This window comes from Podarcis raffonei, chromosome 4, assembly GCF_027172205.1.
Source record: "Podarcis raffonei isolate rPodRaf1 chromosome 4, rPodRaf1.pri, whole genome shotgun sequence".
Taxonomy (NCBI): domain Eukaryota; kingdom Metazoa; phylum Chordata; class Lepidosauria; order Squamata; family Lacertidae; genus Podarcis; species Podarcis raffonei.
This window is the reverse complement of record NC_070605.1, coordinates 63900413-63920792: the sequence shown is the minus strand read 5'-3', so window position 1 is coordinate 63920792 and position 20380 is coordinate 63900413. Positions and strand designations below refer to the sequence as shown.

The following is a 20380-nucleotide window of genomic DNA, read 5'->3' as shown; positions in this document are numbered from 1 at the left end:
TAGTACATACAAAATTCAGTTTAACACCATGAAACATGTATAAATTTATCCCCACCACACAAATTCCTAAATACAAGCCTACATAACTAAAGGTCGCTCAAATGGAGAGTACTTATACTGATTTTAAATGATAAAATTAATGCTCACATTTGAGGGTTTTTAAAAAATATATTAAAGAAGTTAGAACCAATACAGTATTCAAATATTCACTAATGAGAGCAATTGTGTCTTGATTCCCTTTTCAAAGAAAAATACCTACTCACAGTCACAGTTCATGATCCCAGTCTGAGGACACATAATGCTGGAGCTAAGCAGGCCTGTGTCTGGTCTGGTCTGGGCTGAGATGGGAGACCACCTGGAAATGTCAACTATCCTTGTCCCTTGTCCTGAGTTCAACTGTGGAAGAAAGGCGGGAATAAAAATGTACTTATTAATTTGATCTGTAAATGCCCTGATACATCTGGGATGTTCCATTTATATGTTAATAGCACCATAACTTGTTACCATGGAAACACCTATGATGTTGTAAACAGTAAATGGTTAAAATTAAATCACTGAAGAGATCATCCAAAAGCAAACAAGAACACCTGTAGATATTTGCAAAAAAATACAAAAAACCAACCCAAGATTTCATAAGTCTGTTTTTTTTTAAGAAACAGCACAAACAAGAAAATTAAGCCTGCAGTTATTTTAAAATGCATTTTAAAAAGTTTGTTTAAGTCTTTGAGTTCTGGAGAAACACTGACATTGACAGATGTATTCACCCGTCAGTCTCTCTTAACTGACACTTCATCTCACAGTATTTAAATAACTTTGTATGGTACCATATGCTACATTTGGTACAAAATGCAAGATATTCTACAGATAACATTTCTGTTAGTGCAAGCAGGGAAAGAATGTCTGCACCGATGATGTGGTTGCCTTCATTGATGTGACTGCTGGCAGGCTTGGAACAAAAAACACTATAAATGCTGAATAGTCTCAATCCACATGTGTTATTTTGATTGCCATCAGCAATGTGTGGTTTAGCTGTCTGCTGCTGTGATGTCTATTTTTTGCTTTCACCATCATTCTTTCTATACTAGTTGCCTAATTAATTTTTCCATTACACTCAGTGGTGGCTACAGTCACGAACCACATCCTACTTGTGGTGAATGTGTGCATGTACCAAGATGGTCTACCAGGCTTGCACGCTGAGCACACTGCTTTATGGAAGTGAGTCGTGGGCAACTTACAACCGTCAAGAGTGACGGCCTCAACGTCTTCCACATGGACTACGTCGGGAGGATTTTGGGTATCATGTGGCAGAACAGAATTCCAAACAAAGATGTTTTCTCTCAAGTCCACATGTTCACACTCCTGTCTCAGTGACATCTACACTGGCTTGGTCGTGTCCACAGAATGGAAGATTCTACAGGGAGCTGGTTTCAGGCACCAGGCCCATTGGCAGACCGACTCTGTGATACAAAAATGTCCGAAAACATGACAGGAAGGCTGGCAACATCAGCCACATCATGTGGGAAACCCTTGCAGATGACCACAGAGCCTAGAGACAGACAGACAGACAGGTTGTGTGTCCATAGCAATGACCAGAGGAGGAATGACTGCTGGGAGTAGCGCAGAGAGAAGAAACACCATGGTGTTTAGAAGATGATAAATGCCATCCACAGTCACTTTAGAATCACAGAGTTGGAAAGGACCACAAGAGTAATCTAGTCCAACCTCCTCCTGAATCTTTTTGCCCAATGTGGGGCTCAAACCCAGAACCCTGAAATTAAGAGCCTCATGCTCTACTGACTGAGCTATCTCTCGGTTGTGGTGTGTGTGTATATTTTGCCAGTCTTAACAGTACACTTCACTTACTCCCAGTTTCTTGCGTGTATTGCTCATCCAAACACATTCAGGAATGAAATGTCAGAGGTATTTTGTGTGAAGAATATAAGCAACATAAAGTGCACATTATCTCATATTGTCAAGTAGTATTATGAAATCATTGCCGTGGCATACTTTTAACTTCAGCTTACTTCAAGTGCTACACAATGAAATTGTCTTGGGAAAGTTTGGAAATATCGAATATATGGATAATGAGAAGCATCTGACAATTATTCATCCCTTTGAGGAGTTTCAAAACTTGGGAAATATGCTGCTAGATTCTATGATGAATAAGGCAGAGAAAAAGCATCTAAAAAGACATGGTGAAGCATAGGCAGAAATGTAGTTTTTTTCAGCTACTCATTATATAAAAAGTGAAGTGATATTCAAGAACAAGACTTAAATGTAAATGAGATTCCATGTAGTGTCATAAGCTGCCTGCAGGCCCAAAAATCTGCAGTATCAATATTCAGAATTTGATATGAAAAGAATAAATAATTATTTTGCTGAATCATAACTCTGTTGTATATGATAGCTTTCTACTATACTTCACAATATGAAAGGATCATTTTGAACACCTGAAGAGTATTATCAGAGCACAGCTTCGATTACAAACCAAGGCAGGTTTGTAAGACTCACCTCAATATGAAGCAAACATCACAATCCTGAAAATCCTTTTCCAGCTAGGTAGGGTTGCCAACTCTGGCTGAAGAAATTCCTGGATATCACCCTCCCGAACCCAGATCAAATGTCTACAAACTGCTGTACTCAGCTAAGTGCTGATTAGCAGCAGTCATGTTGCCTAGTTTGCTTGTTTTATTTTTCCTCCCATAGCTATTTGCTACGGCTGTGCATCCATGATCCCCAACTGAATCAAGCCCATTTGGGATTTGCTAGGAGCATATTAAGGCAGCCCCAGATCACCTTGGGTCAGGCTGGGTCCACGCAGAACGATCTGAGGTTAACAAAATGGGGGTGGCAAGCATATGTTTTGAACCCTAATTAAACATGTCATTGATGGTGGGGGAGGAAAGGAGGAGATACAGGCAGAGACTCTTACCTGTCCTCCCCCTGCCAACTGCATGTTGAGTTAGAGTTTAAAACCTTGATTGAACACACAGGGGGAGAGTCTTTGCCTGCATCCCCTTGTCTCCCTCTTTCCTTGATACCAACTGCATGTTTAATTTGGGCTGGAAGCACTAAACTAGATGATTAGGGCTCTGAAAGTCCCAAATTTGGTTTGGGGCTCAGATCAGACCTAATCTGAGGTTGCCCAATCAGGCTCTAAACCAGATCTGGGCTGTAACTGCCCAGCCCTTGCATTTACAGTGTAATTGTCAGAGAGTGCCACACGCAGAGCATCAAGCATAGATTGGATGGATCATTTACATATTAAAGATGCTACAAAATCCTCCTTAGGGATTGCAGGATGATTCATGTCCTGAAGCACCAGCCGTTTTGAGTTTTAAAAACCTTTCAAAGCTCATTTCAAAATGCCACAAACTTTTGCAATCTTAAGACCATACATTGGAGTCCAATCTTATCCTAGAGTTATGCTAGCTGAGGGGCTTTAGGAGGCTCCACTATGCTGGCGGAACAGTAGATTTAGCATTTACATGCTAATGCTTTCGGAACAACCCTCATACATTGGCAGAGTGAACATAGCATGGTGGAGGAAGACACTTATGCTTTATACTGTACTCCTTCAATCTCCTTGATGGTGCAACTTTTACACCAGCTCAAGAATTGCCATAAAGAATTTACCACTCATTTTCTTCAATGGGAAATTTTATATATGTGGGGTGCCACAAGCAGTTGCATGCCCTGGCCCCCGCAAGCATAGCACTGCTGGCAAAAGCGGCACTGGACTCGCAGGGACCAGGGCGCATGCCTGTTGCGTCCTTCTCAGCTGCCCCCCGGCTGGAGGGCGAAGATAAGGACACGAACGCTCACGATGGGGCAGGGCACCATGATGTGTCCCCCCCCAACTGCGCCCAGGTTGATGGCCCCCTCAGCCTCCCCCACATGGGGATATAATAATATGGAACATTTCTCTGGCCTCATCTAGTATACACCTGGGGGGGGGAACCTCTACTGAGGGTGAAGTCTACAAGGAAAAGTATTTATGCACCACAGAGCAATGCAGGCAACCAGTTGTAAATAAGCTGGGCATTATGTATTTGACTTTGCATTGGACTTACTTTCATTGGACTTAATGATTTTGCAAAATATTTCATACAGTAAATTCATACAAAGCAAGCTAACTCTTCCTACTCACTATTTTCCAAGATTAAAGTCTTGATCTACCATTGTTAAGAAAGGATAAATGTTTTACCTACCAAGGTGTCCTGTTTTTCCTCTTTGTCACTGCTGAAATTCCTCATGACCGATCTTCAACCTGGGCATTCCACAAGTACCTTATCAATCAAAATGATTTCAGTAATTGTAAAAAAAAAACCATTGTAAAATCATAAATGACAACACAATTTCCAAGAAAAGGACAATATTAGGGGGCGGCAGTGCTCATGCTCTACACAAACCATTTTGTCCAGGCAATTGACAGAAATCAGTGTGTCTACAAAAAGGATGATGGATGGTGTCACTACACTTGGGAGACGGATTGAGAATTTCATGAGTAGCTGCAAATAATTAAATTATTGATTAAGTGGCAAAACTATATGTAAAATCCACCAGTTTCCTACATAGACTGTGCTTGAGGATAGTTGGGAGTTACATGTTATTTCAAGCACTGTGGCTATTAAACAAAATGAATTAATCTCTAACATGGGTTTACTTGAATGTCACTGGTGATATATTTGGCTCTTATTTCTGTCTATTCAGAGTTGGACACACACTGGAAAGATCCTGAGAAACAGGCTTCTGGGCAATCTAGTTCGAAAGTGGAATTTTGCTCTTTCATTCATCATGAACTAGGACTTTACTAAAGTTTTGAGTCTCAAAGGAAACCTATTACATAGGAGACTGGCCTTTCATATATGACTTTCTTCAGTGCATGATCTCAAACCATAGGAGTTGACTGATGTTCAAAGAGGCTTTGTTCTAAGGGTACTAGCTTCTGGGTGTTTTTACATTACGCTGTACTACAGGAGAGGGGACCACTCCAAGAGAATGGAATTAAAAAGTGAGAAGGAATATATATATTTTTAAGTCGGTTAATCAGAACTGGCATACTTCAGCTTTAATAAAAATCAGATAAACGAAAGACAGCTGTTACACTGGGGCATACATTAATTTCACTGTAAAGGAAATCTGTAAAAGAATGGCCACACTTCCTAGGTGTTATATGTTTCCTGAAGCCCAAACAGCTGATGGGCATAAGCCAGTGGAATTACTTTGTGGTTTGATCAGAAGACACATTTGTTTCCATGACAAGCTGTTTTTGTTGTGTTTTCAGAAGTGGCAAAGCAAGTGCAATAAAACTCTGATGCAAATGTTTATTATGCATTTAAAATATATAAGGAGTTGTATCCAGTGTTAGTCATACTTAGAGTAGACCCACTGAAATTAATGGACACAATTAACTTAGGTGCTTTGGGTGTTATTCAATGTTAGTTCAACTCAGCGTAGACACACTGAATTTAATAGACATGACTAATGTAGGTTTGTTAATTTCAGTAGGTTTACTCTGAGTATGATTTTGTTGACTACAATCCATTAACTTTATTAGGTCTATTCTATGTAGAACTTAGTTGGATACAACTCAGGTTCAATGGATATTTTATTAATCCATGCCACAAAATAAATTGATGGTCATCACGACATTAATTTTAGATTAAAACTTCATGATATTATAGATGGTGCTGCTGGATGGAGCCAACATTAAAGGACCTTGGGTTGCAAAGTAATTTTATATATAAATTTAGCAAATATATATAACATATATAACACACAACACACACACATATATATTTCACATTTAGTGAAATTGCTGCCATGGCTAATAATAACCCATTTGCTACATAACATCTCTCAAGACAATGTACATAAATAAAAGATAAAAAACCAAATAATCTATTTAAAACATAAATACATCAAAATAGAATCAGAAGACTACCTATCTATCCTCACAAAGCAAGAATTCAGAAATCATGCTATCATACACAAACTTTCAACTATCACACTATCTTTGCATGCACTTCATCACCCACCCAACTCAGTGTTTAATTCAATAAAATGCTTAAACATTTAACAAACAATAATCGTGTTCAGAAGGATATGTCTGCTGAATAACAATCCAACCAAAGGTAAAAACCCCAAACGGAGTGATTTTTCACTTCCTTTCTCACCTGGAGCAATACGAACACGCACTGCAAAGTTCTGAGGTTAGTGATAATTACCTTTCTGTCAATAACTGCAAGGATGCTGCCATTGTTTGCAGAAGATGGAAACTGATCAGCTCAGCAATGATCCACTTTAGTCCTCGTCCTCTGGTTCTTGCCCTTCAGTTCATCCCTCTGTACAAGCAGCCCCCAGCTACATGCCTGAGGGAGGAACAAACACATTCTTGTACCCAGCAGTCTCCCACTTGTTTTCAATCCTCCTGATGCTCACCTTGTGCGCAAGCATACATTCTAGGCACATGCATGCATTCTGGTCATTTCCTTCCAAATTATTCTGTTCAATAGACTCCTCAGATATATGTTTCAAATCAGGCTTCATGAATCAATCTTGCTTTACACGTTATCTGTTTCATGGCCCTGGTTGGCAGTTACGTTGTTTGAGCGTGATCTTTACAGGCGCCACTTTGGTGCTGTTTTATGAGAAGCCTTTCTGCTCAGTATTTTGGTTGTAAATTGATGGAACCTCCTCATTCTTTACAACATAAGAGAATGGCGGGAATATTTAGTAAAATTACTGAGGTGTGACAAACAGCAAGACACAAGTAGTGCATAAGCTGTTGCTATATCAGCATAAAATCAGCAGAATGAGTACCTTCTGTATATTAATCGTTGACATAAAATGAGGTGGTGGTTGGAGGAGCGGTGTCGGAAGACGGAGTAATTTAACACAAAATGAATACAAGGAGACCTTGCTAATAAAATGCCATGAAATGTAGTTCACCATGAAGACGCAGTTTTTCCTTGATAGGAAGCAGGAACCTAAATTAAGAGAGGATCTAAAGTATTGCTCCCCATTTAGCACTTCTAGAGTGGTGAACTGGAGTCAGCTGTTTTACTGCTGTATTAGGGGCTACGATTCCCCCCCCCTCTGTAATGGTTATATGGTGTGTGACATTTTGAAGAACTACTACCCATCAACAGACAGCAATAGTCGATGCAGATCTTGTGAGGGCAGGAGGATGCCATATGCCCATCATTTCAGAGAAGAAACAAATTGTAAACCTGTTCCGTGAAGGCCAGACTCAGGGACTGCAGTTCATAACATGAAACAATTCACAGAGATGTGGTAGAAGTGCCTTTCCAAATAACGGAGTTATGTCATAAAAGGTCTGAGTCCATTTTTGCGTACTCTAATTGGGGGCACCTCCCCAATGTCTCAAACAGAGAACTGCTACCCAAGATCCTTTTTGAATAGAAGTAAAGGAAGAAGCACGTCAAAGTGCAAGTAAATAAATAGGTACTGCTCCGACAGGAAGGTAAACGGCGTTTCCGTGTGCTGCTCTGGTTCGCCAGAAGTGGCTTCGTCATGCTGGCCGCATGACCCGGAAGCTGTACACCGGCTCCCTCGGCCAATAAAGCAAGATGAGCGCCGCAACCCCAGAGTTGGTCACAACTGGACCTAATGATCAGGGGTCCCTTTATCTTTTAAAGAAAGAAGAGTCGTCTGTGTGAGGTGGCAAAGGGGTGCCCCCCACTCCCTCAACTTGCTAGTAGTTAGAAAGAAAAAAGGCAGAGTTGAGAGTTGAGTGTGTGAGGTAGAAGCTGGATGCAGACTGCAGGCTGAAGCCTCTGAGATAGAGCCATGCCTGATTTCTCCTTGAATCTAAGGCTGTGACCCTCTTGGGAAATTAATATATATGTGTAAATAAACCATATGTCACACAGACACCACAGTCTCTGCTAGCCCTCAATTCAAGGAAACTGAACCCCTGGGATTTTGCACTGCTCAGAGATTGGGGTGGCATGAAACACTATGATCCACTCCTATAGATTTATGTCATGTCCAGAAGAAACCAATCATCTATTTAAGCATCTCTAGCTTAATTCTTAGTTCTATAATTGATGAAAACATGACTATCAGGAGGGATGATATGCAGATTCATAGATCTATGCTTTAATTCAGCGCCACTGATTCTGTACTTTTCTGTAAATTACTGAAATAATGGAACTAGCCATGTGAGTAAGCTTCAGCAATTACATAATGCTTAGGAGACAGTTGTTTGCTTGGACTAATGTTACATGCTTCATCTCCTTGATATGATCAATTCTTCAGAATTATTTAAAGTGAAAACTATTGTGCCATAATTTCATTTCGTTTTTATTTCAGGAGGTAGAGTATTTAAACCTGAACCATCTTATCTCATTTTGGTTTCATTGCTGATTACAAAAGTGGTGCACCCATCCGTGTTAGCATGCTGCTATACTTATCATACTTTGAACTGAAATTGTAATTGGGAGAGGAGAAACAAAATCTCTGGGTTTATTTTACAAGTAGTTGATTTATTCACTTGTGCACTAACTGCATTTTCTTTTCTATTAGCATGGAGAGTGTAAACATCATTAAAACAAACAAATCTGCATAACTGTATTTTACTTGAACTTATTTCCATTTCAGTAAAACAATATCCTTTTTCATGCTTTACTTAGTGAAGAGTCAGTGTGGCTACAGTGTTGAACTTGGACGTGGGAAACCAGGGTTCAATTCTCCACTCAGCCATGAAGCTTACTTTGAGCCAGTCCTCATTTAACATTAACCAGCATTTTAGTGCAAATTTCTCCAAAATATACACATTTGTCCTGGGCATTTCCCCCTAATATAATGCATTTCTGATTGACAGTTTCATTAATATATGCATTTCTATGGACACTTTGCTCCAGGATCTGTGTTTCTGTAAACATTACTTTGCTGGAGAACTGTATTACAGAGTTCAGAGAAGCATGACTTTTGAAGGTTGGCTGTGTTTTGGTTTGTATAATGTTCCAGAATGTTCCGATTTGGTAGGTTAGCCTTTAAATGTGAATTGAATAGAATTCCTCCCCCATTCCTAGTAGTCACAGAATCACAGAACTGTGGAGTTAGAAGGGGCCCGAGGGTCTTCCTGTCCAACCCTTGCAGTGCCAGAATCTCAACCGAAGCATCCATGACAGATGACTATCCAATCTCTGCTTTAAAACCTCCAATGGAGCAGAATCCACAACTTCTCAAGAGAGTCTTTTCCACATAGTTCATTGTGGCCCTATTTGTGTTGAGAAAATAACTTCAAAAGTGAGAAGCCTTTTCTATTCTTGGAGGGAACCTGCATGATTTTCAGTCTTTCGTGGTTAAAAAAAAATCTTTGGCTAGAAAGAGCCACATAGACTCAGCGGGGCTGAATTGCAGCGCCACTTTTCCTTGTATCTGTGTTGTCCCTTTATGTGAATAATGCATGAAGTGTGCTAATGTTATCCAAGTAAGTACACTGGCAAGATTAACAGCAGGAAAAACTTTCTAAGAGATAGGGGGAAGCATGTTTCCATATAATTCCAAGACAACAGCTAGAGATAAGGGAGAAATTTGATCTGGCTCACATCTTAAGATGAACCTACCTAATATGCAATTTCCAAAACACAGCTATCTTTTGAAATTTTCAGTTTCTCAATTTTGCAGTAAAGCTCTCCAATACAAAATGTGTGGGAGAGGGAAAAAAATAAATTTAGGGGAAAGGGTGCATTAAAATGCACATCTTGGTGAAGATAAGATATAACAATCCACTATAGTATGACTATAGCATAGAAAATTGCTTACAAAAATGTTCATATTAAATACAGAAACATGCAATGAAATGGCCTGGAATGCAATTCTTGTTCAGAGTCCACTTGAAGGCTGAAGTGGCTTGATGCCTGGCCTGTTAAAGTTAATGGGAAGCAGGGCACTTAGTTAGTACCCTGTCTGTGGCTATACTTGAATATGCAGCTATAAGCAGTCAAATCATTGCTCCATCTAGTGCAGTACCATTATAGTCTACTTTAGATAGACTATAATAGAGACTATGATAATAGACTATAATAGAGACTATGATAGAGCCCTGCTCTTCTCTGGACCCATCCTTGATAGAGCCTTCTCTAACCTCATAATATATAGAAATCAATATACAAACCAGAGGTCAACATATTAGACCACTATGGTCTTTAACATGAAAACACTTCAATTAACGTTTACTTAGAGTAGACCTATTGAAATTAATGGACCTAACTTAGTCATGTTCCTTGATTTCAGTGAATCTAATCTGTGTAAAACTTTATTGAATGCCACCCTAAATGCTATAAACACCCTGAAAGTAGGGTGTGTGTATGTGTAAAGGTAGTAATAGAAAGAATGTTTGTTTGAGGTATTGCCCCATATACCTCTTGGTGAATACTTTGGGTTACAACAATTAGAATGATATGGCCTGATTTAACAATGCTGTCTATTATCCACCAGCATTTATTGCAACTGCCAGCCGAGTTAAAGTTCATTCTTCAAAATTTCATTCTCCAAAGTATTATATAGTATGTAAAGATTCATTGAACAGAAACAACATTTAGTTTGATTTAATTCTTTGCTTCCTTTTAAAGGTCAAATATAGTTTGCAGCTTCTGAGCCTCATTATACCTTGTGGTTGAAGAATCAGAGTGGGATAGATTCCCTTTGACTTAATCCATTTTCCTGTATCAAGTTCAATGCCTTGTACCATTTCATTTCACCTTTTCCCATTAAAATAATCACATGTATATGGTAGATTGACTAAATGATTTACATTTTCTCTGAGAGTTCTTTAGTGTGAAAAAGCATCAGTAGGATAATTCATTGGCCCATATTTCTGTTGCCTTGAGCAGAAATACCACTAAGCAATATAAAGGAGAGCTTTCCACTATGACAATCTGATGCATATGCTTCCACACAGAAGAAACCCAATGCCATTTCCACATGATGACACTCCCTATCTGGTCTGTGACATTTCTAAGGCTGCAGTCCTATATCTGGGAGGAACTTGATGGGCCATACTTATGAGCAGACACATATAGGATTGGGCTGTGAATTTCTTACTGCATGTACCAACCTAATCACTTTGAAAGTCTTTGCAACAGCACCGCTCATTCCTGATGAAATAGTAATTCATGGGTATTTCAGGGCAGTATTTTAATCACATGAACTAGTCATTTTCAAATGTAACTAATATTTTTGGAATATAGCCCAATTGAGGAGGATCAATTTTTACACCCTAAAGCATTTCTTAATTATCATAACAATCATAATCATTTTATATCTTGCCTTTTCTCCCAAAGGGCCTTAGGGAAGGTAATAGCTAATCCAGATACTGCTTCAAATTTTGCAGTTCTTTAGCTCTGTAATGGCTCCCAGATAAAAAATGATGGGGTGGATTCTACAATTGTGTTTTCGGTGAGTCTGGGGGGTGGAGAAATTAAACTGCCAATTGTTTGAAATAAGCTTGTTTTATCCCCCCCCCCATGTTTAAATTTGTGAAATTGTGCATGAGTACAACATTGCAATGATAAATAACCAGTGGTGGAATACTATTGCACCAGTCCTCATTTTCTCAAATAAAGACATTAGGTTAAAATGACAGCTCTTTCAAAGTTCTCTCACTCTAAGATTTCAAGAAAAGCCCAATGAACTCAGCTAAGGGAAGCCTTTTCCCAACCCACACCCAAAAAAACTATGGCAGAAGCCAGAATAACAGATAAATGTATACTTAAACTATTTCATCATGGAACATTTTCTTTAAAAACAAAACCAAAGTTCAAAATCAATAATAAAATTATATTTTTGTTCTACTTTTAGTTATATGGTGAATGTGCAGAATTTTGCAAGGTACATTCCAGAATCTGAATTTCGAAGTAGAATTAAGCTGAGTGTCAGAATTTGGGAACAATTATGGAGCTGAATTGGTTAATTTTGCTTATTCCTAATGAGAGCTAACTCTCATAGACTACAGAAATAGTCACCTTTTTTCCCAACCATGTTCCACAGAAGAGAAGTAAAGTCCTCACAACTGCTCTTACTTATCTCAAACTTCAGACTTCTGTTTTCTTCCAAATTTGGAGAAAGCTTTGCCTAGCCAAGAAATCAGGAGGATAGTGCCTTGGAGAAGGATACACTGGCTGAAACTAAGGGCTGCTTATTGATTTTTCTACCCCCAATTTCAATCTCTGCTGTGCCTAATTTCTATGGGAAACATAAACCCTGAATATTTATCTGGAAAATGCTGTGATCTCACACCACTCAGAGATAGAGGTAGTGTGTAACAATACATTCCCTGTCAGAGACAAATAGGGGATTTTTGTGCTTAAGTGAATGGAGAACCCAGACCAGCTTGGTAGATTAGTGCTGCCATCCGGATAGTTTAGAGAACAGGAAATGACTAATTATGAATGAATTCCCTATCGGCAGAAATGCAAATATAGCAAAGACTTAGACGAACTTGTTATGTTGGTTGAATACCTAGCAACCCCAAAGACCAATGTAATTCATTACATTGGTGTTCATGTGACAAGCTAAACAAATTAGCTTCACCTTTGAAGTTGTAGGAGCAATACTTTTTTCAAAGAGTCTGCTTTGTCATAACAGCTGTGACCTAGTTGTAATGGCTCCTGCTTGCCTCTCACAGCATAGTTTTCTGAGTTGTATGACACACTTGCTGTTTCACCCCTGCAAGCTTTCCCTTACAGACACAATCACCTTGTACTTTGCTTTTGTTAATTATTTGCAAGAATGACTAACAAACAAGCAATTAGCCCATTATCTACAAAAATCCCAAAGTGATCAATAATGAGAGCTGCTCAGATTCTTGCTACAATTAGCATTAGAGCTGAAAAAAGGAAAGTTAAGACACTGAACTGTTTTGGTGGCATGCTTTGAATGCTGAGAAGATGTGAATTAAAGCAACTTGTATCCCACCCAGTATGTGTCAGACCCAGTTCCTTCCAAGGGAGAGGGTTCAGGGTCACAGCAAAGCAGGAAGTGGCCTTAATACAGGATACACAGCAGCAGTGCCCCCTAACTGTGCTTTTAAAAATCAATGGAAGCTTCTCCCAGCATGGAGATGAAGGGTCCATACGTTCTGTGACTAAATATTTCACAGCTCTATTTATATACAAGTGTGTTGATGGGGGAGAAGAAGAAGGGAATAGCAGCCAACACTATTTTTGATGTCAAATATGTTCTTGTGTATTCCTTCTGTTCCATAGAAACTTACTATGCAGAAGAACACAGGTTGACTTGATTCAAGCATCATGATCTTGGCCCAATAAACCATGGTTTATGGGACCCGTAACAAGCAGTGTGTCTGTACACTTCATCCTCATCCTTTCCTTCCATCACATGCCAAGCTTTGGGGAATATATCCCCATTTTTTAAACCTTGGTTTCCCGTAAAGTTTGAACTGGGCAGCTGTAGTTAAGGGTTCCTTCCAAAGTAGAACATGGAACCAGCATGAGATGTAGCCTTGTGCTACTCAGCCAGCACATTTATGGGACATGTAGAGAAAACGCATATTTAAGTGGTAGTGCAGTGTAGCAGAAGTGTAGTAGCAGTGTGGAAATACCTAGTGAGCTTTTGTGGGTCCATGTAAGAAATTGGTTATTTGTTAGGGGAGGGGAAAGTCTTCCCAAGCTACTCTGCTGGTCAATCAGATGCTAGTAGCGAACTTGCTGATACAGCTTTTGCATATCAAAGGGAAACGATAGATGATAGATAAATTAGATGATAGATAGATAGATAGATAGATAGATAGACAGACAGATGAAAGATAGATGGTAGGTAAGTAGGTAGGTAGGTAGACAGATATAGATAGATAAAATTATTATTGTGATTATTTTATTTTCATAACAAACAAATGGAATTCAAAGACGTATTTGTTCAGTAAATGTTTCTGATCAGAACAATGTGTGTCCCTATCTTATGTACATTGAGAGTGCTAGCATGATGTTACAAAAAATGAATACAACTCATTTTATGATAGAGCCTCTCTCCAAAATGAAGCTTGTGCCATTTGAGATCTCACTGCCTCCTCACTTCTGTTAACAAAAGTCATTAAAGGCGACCAAATGTCCAGAAAATTGTTGTTGTTGTTACCCTTCCCTCTCAGCTCCCAGCACTGGTTAAAACACAATGTTAGAAACAGTTTAAAACAACTTACAACCAGAAAAATAAGGAGGGTCTTAAAGATATATCTTCACTGTCAAAAGCTAGGGTAAAGTGGTGTGTCTTCAGCATTTGCCAAACACTATATAATGAAGATGCCAGATGAACCTCTGCAGGGAGGCAGTTCCACAATTTAGGGGCTGCCACAAAAAATGCCCTCTCCTGGGCCGCTACCCCTAAAGCTTCTGAGCATGGTGAAGAACCAAGATTACCCCTTCTGTAGATCTTAGTGTCCATGAGGGTCTGTAAGGAAGAAGGCAGTCATTCAGTTACTCAGTGCCTAAGTCATTTAGAACTTTATAAAGTAGTGTGAGCTCCTTGAATTGGGTCCAGAAACAACAGGCAACCAGTGCAGCTGTTTTAAATGGGGGCTATGTGAGATCTCAATGGAATGCCAGCCAATAATCTGGCCACTGCATTTCGGACCAATTGAAGTTTCCAAGTTGTCTTCAAAGGCAGCCCCATGTACAGCATGAGCTGCAGTAATCCAGTCCAGAAGTTACTAGAGCATGAAGTAAGCCAAGTCATTTCTGTCCAAATGTGGCTGGATCTGGAAAAATACACTCCTCGCCACCAAGGTCACCTGAATCTCCAGTGTAGGGGTGCCAAAGTGGGCCCCATACTATGGGTGCCCAGTGATGTGTGTGATGTGAAGTGATGTCATGGCGTCATGTTAGGTCACATTCACTGCAGCAGTGCCTGGGAGTCCCAGAAGTCACATGCGAGGCCCTGTGAGGCCTCGGATACCACCTCTGAGGCCCCGCAAGGCTTCACAAGGATCTGGAAGTCACATTGGAGGCCCCAGTGCTTCATGAGGCCCGAGAAGTTGTGTCAGAGACCCCGTGGTATGGGTGCTGAGAACCCACAACAACTTTTTGTGGGTTCCCAGACCCCCAGGGCCCCCTATAGTTGGCTTCAGTGCTCCAATGACAAGATTGAGTCCAGCCCATCGCCACATCCAATAGCTATTCTGTATCAATCCTCTCATCTCTTAGGAAATACTGCATTTTAATGCATTCCCCTCCACATCAGCTTTTATACAAACTGAGAAAAGAGCTATATAGGTACATTTTAAATTGGTAAAACAACATGTACGCAGCCTTAGTTCCCTCCATCTTACTTCAGCAGCACATTTATGCAGAAGCCATTCACCGCTATCATAGGTTTCTTGAAACATTTGACAGCAATCAAATGTTGTTATCACTCGACAACAACACCTGAACACTCTTGTCAACAGCCTTTGACTGTCAACAGCATTTAGAAAATTGACAGGATTCTGCTATTGATGCTTTCAGAATTTGACAGCATTCAACAAGATTAATTTAGACTTTTTAGAGCTGCTACATTTTTCAGTTACAACTACCTTTCCACCTAACTTTGTAGCACATGTCTATATAATTAACACATCTAGTCTACCACCAAGATCCTCAGATGGGGTAATTCTGGCGGTTCCCCATGCCCCTGAAATTCAGTTGGCCTTCACTTGGCACTGAGCTTTTAGTGTGTCATACCCTGCTCTAGGAAACTCTATTTTTATTCATATATATTGTATACCAAGTTGATATATTTTTATGGAGCTATTGATTCCAAGTATGCAAATAAGTAAATAAATAAATAAATAAATGAAATAACAATAACATTTTTGAATTTCAGATGATGAATATTAATAGTTTGAAATTCCAAAGCAACCAAAAAAATTCAAAGATTTTTACATTGGAAAAGAATTGTGACGATTTGGTTGCAACAAAAAGTTGCAATGTGGAGTTTTCCTGTTCACAGTACTTGCCAGTCTTCAATCATACTGCAATCCCCTCCCCCCCCCCCCATTTTCTATTCATCATCCAGCAGTCAGTTAGCATTCTCTGCCCACTGAGCACACCCTGATCTTATAGGATTGTTTTAGTTTTCCTGCCCACTGTAGGGTTTTTGTTTTTACTTTTTTTTTGTAGTTCTGCAACTCTTTGGGCTCTCCAAAGCCAGCTAATATCTTTTGTGTTAGATGGTGCTATACAAATGGCTGATTATAAGTTTGTTTGTTTGTTTATTGACTTACAATTTATTTATTGACATACTTTCAGACTAATTTCCATTCTCAGTGTTGCTCACACTTAAAGTCATATCCCATATCTAAAAAATGCAGAGACCATCATTCATTATCCTCTAACTGGAGAGCAAACTAAATACATGCAACATAACACAGAGAATAAAACAACCATGTCAATGTATATATGAAAATATAAAAACCATTGCAAAATAGCAGGAACAGACCAGACCAAAACAAGACCAATTAAAATCAGCCTAACAGTTGAAATAACACCAAAACCATGAGAGAACTGAATTTTTTCCCCCTATACTTACATAGGATATGTATTTAATTATGGGCAATGCTGAGAATAGAAATTAAATTGCAAATCCACATTCTTAGTGACCACTTACATTTATTGTATTGCTAATGCTAAGGAAAAGAGACCCTATCAAATGCTTTGGATGCGGAAGGTCTCAGGTCCCATTTCTGCCATATCAAGTTGAGAAGTAAAAGACCTCCTGCTGATAGCTGGAAGAGCCACTACGAGTCAAGAACAGGCAATACTTGACTTGGTGTAGTAATAATCTAATTTGATATCAGACAGCTTCCTACTTGGGTTCTGTACAAGATCCAACTCGTGGAGGGGGGAAGTTTAATAAAACATTCATGAATGTGGTATTTTACTTAAAAATGAGTAGAACATGATGGGTAAAACTTCAGGCTGTCTTGGAACATGACTTTATGCCAGCAGGAATAATTAACTTTAAGACTTTTATGTCAAGGTAAGGCATTCAGGGGAAACGAAAATTGCTGACATGAGTGAACAATAACTTATGCCAGTCTGGCCTTCACATCTCCTGTCATTGACTTTGATGTTGACTTCTAATAGACAAAAGGACTATAATAAACTGAACTCGGGCACACCATGGTTCAAGGATAGTGCAAGTAGCATATGTCAAGTGGAGGGGGAAGAGTCTCAAGTCAGCAGTGGTTGTAGGAGCAGCAAATGCAAATGAATTCTAAGGCTACAATAGATTGTAAGGACAAGATCCTATGATCACTGTGAGGGAGCCACAGGATAGTTCAGATCTTCCCAGCTAATACTGGAGACATAGCTTTAGTGTCAGAGTGGGGTATCTGATTCTGGTTCCTCCTTCCTCACCACCACTGAATCCTTTGAAGCCTTGGCTCAATCACCCAGTATCTTTTTTTTTTTCATAATATTTTATTAAGTTTTTCCATAATATCTCCAATCATACAATTTTAAACATCACATATTTTAACTTATTGGACCTCCCTCAACTCCTCTGACAATCATCCATGCTTAAATTCCTATCTACACATTCCTTAATTATAGTATCGCCTTTTAATACATTTTTCCGCAATCACCCAGTATCAGTAGGGCCACAAGGAGCCATACTGGAAGTGTGCTAGGCAGCCATTTTTATCCCAGGAATCCTAAGCCATCTCAGTCACCCAGCATGCCCTGAAGTTAAGGAGAAATCTCTCCTTTTCTAATGAAAATATGAACAAAAATTAAAGCAAAAGACAAATAGAGGAATACTAGATCATTTCTCAGCCCTGACTTCTGCCTTTCTGACTTGAGCCAATAGTCCATTGTTTATGATGGTAAAAATGATATTTGTATTCCCAATACAATGACCTCAGAATTGCAGCCTGTGGGAGTTTATCAACTATCCATTTCATAAAAATTATATACCGCTTGATACAATTAATTTTTTGCTCTGCAGGTGGTTTTACCCAAGTTTTGTTTTGACCTGAAAGAAACATTTCCAAATACAGACCCCCCATATTTAAACCACCCCAGGTTTTAAGCTGATGTGTTGTACGGCAATGGAAAAACCACTGATATAGGCATGCTAGCCAATAATTCAGCTGTAGGAAATTTAACTCACCCACAAATTGGTTTGCACAAAAAGAGCCATTCATTAAAGCTAAATTTCATTACATAATTAATTCTAAAGAAGCAGTTTAAATAAACAAGAAGCTCTAGTGAATTTTTCCATACACCTAGTTACCCTTTGAATGAGTAAACCAATGAAGCCGGGTGGGCGGGGGAGGGTGTTGCCATAAATTCATATAAAAAGAGTATAAATTATATGTTGCTTTCATGAAAGTGCAGGTGTGATCTTCTGTTCTCCTTCAAGTCAGTAAGCATGATTTTGTCTGATTAATTACTGCAACATCAGACCTATTTTTAAGGATAGAAATGTGCAAATACACTCTACAGCCTTTGATTTTTCTGCAAGACAAAAACTTCTGTTTGGAAAACAGCAAAAGCAGACAGAAGCAATATAATTTAAAGGTCAGGTAGTGGGGCTTGCACATGAAGATCTAAATTCAAATCCTTGGCTCACCATATGGATTATTTTGGAGCAAGTAAATATTGTTTGAGGCTCTATTTCTAATTTTAAATGCAAAGAATGATGTAATCAATAGAAAGCTTCTGAGGATAACCCCCAACTTTACCTTTTATGGTTATGTAGATCAGAGGGGCCAATATGGTACCCCAAAGAAGCTGCTGATTACAAGACCCCTCAGCCTCAGTCAGTATTGCTAATGGTTATGGGTGAGGGGAGTTTTAGTCCACAGAATTTGGAAGGCATCATACCTTTGAAATAGATTGTGGAAGGTTTTACACAGCAGCAGCTCCAGTCAAGCACTTCTCAGGCTTGCCCTTGGTAGCCAAAGTGTTCCTGCAAGCAGGAACATCATAAGGGGAGCCCAAAGATTTGCAGAAGTACAAAGAGGTCATCATGATGAATCCCATACTTGCCCTTTCTCTGATGGTTTCTCTGGCCCTTTTATACCCCAAAACAAACATCAGAGAAGGAATCCAGGTGCCCTTTCCCATCTCTTTCTGGACCCCTTTACAACTTTCCCCAGCAGACGGCCACACCCTCTCCAATCCCCTTTGTTTTGAATTGCATCTATAGAGAAATGCCCCAACTTCTTTCTTCTGAAGCCTACATAGATTTCCTACAAACAGCCACACAAGTGTTTCATACTACAGTGGTACCTCGGGTAACAGACGCTTCAGGTTACAGACTCCGCTAACCCAGAAATAGTACCTTGGGTTAAGAGCTTTGCTTCAGGATGAGAACAGAAATCGTGTGGTGGTGGCACGGTGGCAGAGGAAGGCCCCATTAGCTAAAGTGGTATCTCAGGTTAAGAACAGTTTCAGGTTAAGAACGGACCTCCAGAACGAATTAAGTTCTTAACCCGAGGTACCACTGTATGCTTACTATTTCATATTGTTTTATACTACAGCAGCCATGGCTCAGACCAGAAGTAGCCAACATGTTGAACTACCGCTTCTATCATTCCTGACCAAGCGAGCTGGGGCTGATGGGAGTTGGAGTTCAACAATATTTCTCACTCTTCTGGAAGTAATTGTGGACATTGTAGAAATCACCCAGTCCACAGCCCCCTCCCCTCTCCACTGCCATGCCTTGGCAAAAAGGGATTTTAAAAACCCATTTGATTCAAAGGTTAATTAGCTCTTCTAGCTCCAGTAGGACAGAACTTACCCAGTGCTCCCAAGGACTCAACACACTTCTGCTTTGTTTTAAGGGCAGGTGTACTTTTCTCCTCCCTCCTTCTCTCCACTTCTAGCTTCTGCCCGCGTTTCTTTGGGGCTTTTTAGAATAGTTAGGGAATCTTTTACTCTTTAATCGAGGTATGTATTGTAGTTTGCTACCTGCTTGGTCTGCAACTTTGCTGTCTGTAGCCATATTTTTATATATTCTGTCGCTAATTTTTCATGTAATAAGCCCAACTTTCTTTATTTCTTTATGTGAAATCTTCTTGTGGGCATAGGGTTAAAAGTTAGCATATGTCCATAAAAAGCACACGCCATAATTCTAGCAAAAGAACCTAAACCTCCCAGCAGTGTGTATATGAACATATATGAGTGCTGGCTGCAAACATGTGAGTCCAGGTATACAGTGTACACTGCCCTGATATGAATGAATGAACAAACCACATTGACCATTCTTGCCTCAGAATATCAAGCTGAGGGGAAAGTTTTGATCAGAGCTATGTTAGAACCTATTTGTTGTAGCAATTGCAAAATTTATAGATGGTTATAGCCATCCAAAATGGAATGCTTGTCAATAACCTTCTGGATCTCAACTG

The 20380-nt window shown here is 39.5% G+C and overlaps 1 long non-coding RNA gene across 1 annotated transcript; it reads right to left on the bottom strand.

The window, feature by feature from the left end:
- Positions 1-234: 234 nt before the first annotated feature.
- On the bottom strand, positions 235-6370 carry LOC128412373 (uncharacterized). Its single transcript, XR_008330070.1, has 3 exons — positions 6180-6370; positions 4212-4289; positions 235-396 (listed from the first exon to the last, which is right to left on the bottom strand). It is a non-coding gene; the product is annotated as an uncharacterized LOC128412373 (long non-coding RNA).
- Between the last annotated feature and the right edge of the window lie 14010 nt (positions 6371-20380).